Genomic DNA, 2,642 nt, shown 5'->3' with positions numbered 1-2,642 from the left:
TCTAATGTAGTTTTAACCTTATGATATCTTATGATATATGCTTGTGACATAACTTACCAGGTACCTATAGAGAGCAATGTTGACTATTTGTAGACACTAACTCTGCCATGGTCCGTTGAACAAAGCCTATGGGAAAATGTATAGAGTTTTTGGATAAACGCTGAAAATAAGGTCTGTGGTACACACAGGCTTAGGAGATCTTATGCATTTTGTTCTATGCCATAATCTTCATCAACTAACATCACTTTTTGTGAATTTTGGTAATTTAAAAATAACGCACATAAAGTCTTCATAATTCATAAAGGTCATGTTAACTGACATATTATCTTATGGAACAAAACGTATAAGATCTCATAAGCCTGTGTTAACCTCAGATCTTATATTCGGCATTTATTCCAAAACCCTATTCTTTCTCCATTCATTTTGCTCATAGGAATGACTGACTACAAGCTGTCAAGCTCTATTGTTGCTTTCTTAAAGGGACGATCTGCAGTTACTTCATCAATATTTGGACTTCTGTGTTAATGAAATGTACCCATCGATTCTTGAAGAATATAATTTATAAATGCCCCATCAGCTTAGTTCAACTGTAGCCCATCAGACCCCAAAATAGAAGCTTGTTTCACTTCAATGTTAGTTAACAAAGAAAATATAAACAAACAGGTTGTTTCCATTACAAACAACCTTTAATCTCGAGTCACGACTGAAAAACAAATGAGATTAAGGTTCGGTATAATCTTAAAGCATTTTTAACTCTCCAACTCATCCCAAACCATCTCAATTGGGTTGAGGTCAGGTGATTGTAGAGGCCAGGTCATCTGATGCAGCACTCCATCACTCTCCTTATTGGTCAAAAAGCCCTTACACGGCCTAGAGTTGTGTTAGGTCATTGCCCTGTCGAAAAAAAACAAATGATAGTGCCACTAAGCGCAAACCAGATGGGATGGTGTATTGCTACAGATGGGATGGCATATTGCTACATATTGCAGTCTCTGAACAGTTGATGTTGAGATGTGTCTGTTACTTGAACTCTGTGAAGCATTTATTTGGCCTGCAATTTCTGATGGTAACTCTAATGAACTTATCCTCTGCAGCAGAGGTAACTCTGGGTCTTCCCTTTCTGCGGCGGTCCTCATGAGTGCCAGTTTCATCACAGTACATGATGGTTTTTGCGACTGCACTTGAAGAAGTGTTCAAAGTTCTTGAAATTTTCTGGACTTAAAGACCTTCATGTCTTATTGTAATGATGGACTGTCATTTCTCTTTGTTTATTTGAGCTGTCCTTGCCATCATATGGACTTGGTCTTTTACCAAATAGGGTTATCTTCTGTATATCCCCCCCACCTTGTCACCACACAACTGATTGGCTCAAATGCATTAAGAAGGAAAGAAATTCCACAAATTAACTTTTAACAAGGCACACCTGTTAATTGAAATGCGTTCCAGGTGACTACCTCGTGAAGCTGGTTGAGAGAATACCAAGAATGTGCAAAGCAGTCATCAAGGCAATGGGTGGCAACTAAGAAGAATCTCAAATATAAAATATAGTTTGATTGAACACTTTTTTTGGTTACTACATGATTCACTTTTGTTCTTCACTATTGTTCTACAATGTAGAAAATAGTCAAAATAAAGAAAAACCCGGGAATGAGTAGGTTTGTCCAAACTTTTGACTGGTACTGTATGTCAGCCAAACAGGCCAGGCTGGAGCGAAAGGCACATGTATTTATTATTTCTCTCTCATTATGGATGATTAAAATGTGTAGCGGAGGAGCCAGGCCCGGACCTCGACTCAGTCTCTAGTGGGTGCCAGAGGTGTGTGTTAATAACACGTGTATTTCTGAGGAGAGGGAAAGAGAGATGGATGAAGAGAGAGGGAGAGGTGGAGAAATGGGGGTTGGTTTGAGAAAAAGAGCGGGGGAGAGAGTGTGGGGTAAAGAAAGAGGGAGATACCAGAAAGAAAAAAACTGGAAAAAAAACTGAAAAAATAGCATCTGTGTAAGTCTGCATGGGTGAAGAGGGGTTGAGGAGGTGGTCAGCAGGGGTGAGGAGGTGGTCAGCAGGGGTGAGGAGGGGTTGAGGAGGTTAGCAGGGGTGAGGAGAGGGGTGAGGAGGGTGGTGAGGAGGTGGTCAGCATGGTTGAGGAGGGGGGGTGGGGAGGGGTTGAGGAGGTGGTCAGCAGGGGTGAGGAGGGGGGGTGGGGAGGGGCTGAGGAGGTGGTCAGCAGGGGTGAGGAGGGGGGTGAGGATGGGTTGAGGAGGTTAGCAGGGGTGAGAAGGTGGTTGAGGAGGTGGTCAGCAGGGGTGAGGAGGGGTTGAGGAGGGAGGGTGGGAAGGGATTGAGGAGGTGGTCAGCAGGGGTGAGGAGGGGTTGAGGAGGTTAGCAGGGGTGAGGAGGTGGTCAGCAGGGATGAGAAGGGGTTGAGGAGGTGGTCAGCAGGGGTGAGGAGGGGTTGAGGAGGTGGTCAGCAGGGGTTGAGGAGGTGGTCAGCAGGGGTGAGGAGGTGGTCAGCAGGGGTGAGATGGTCAGCAGGGGTGAGGAGGTGTTGAAGAGGTTAGTAGGGCTGAGGAGAGGGGTGAGGAAATGGTCAGCAGGGGTGAGGAGGGGGTGGAAATGGACCACTGCTGAACATCTGCCAGTGA

This window comes from Oncorhynchus mykiss, chromosome 4 (assembly GCF_013265735.2).
Source record: "Oncorhynchus mykiss isolate Arlee chromosome 4, USDA_OmykA_1.1, whole genome shotgun sequence".
NCBI classification, from domain to species: domain Eukaryota; kingdom Metazoa; phylum Chordata; class Actinopteri; order Salmoniformes; family Salmonidae; genus Oncorhynchus; species Oncorhynchus mykiss.
Note: the sequence above shows the minus strand (reverse complement) of the source record.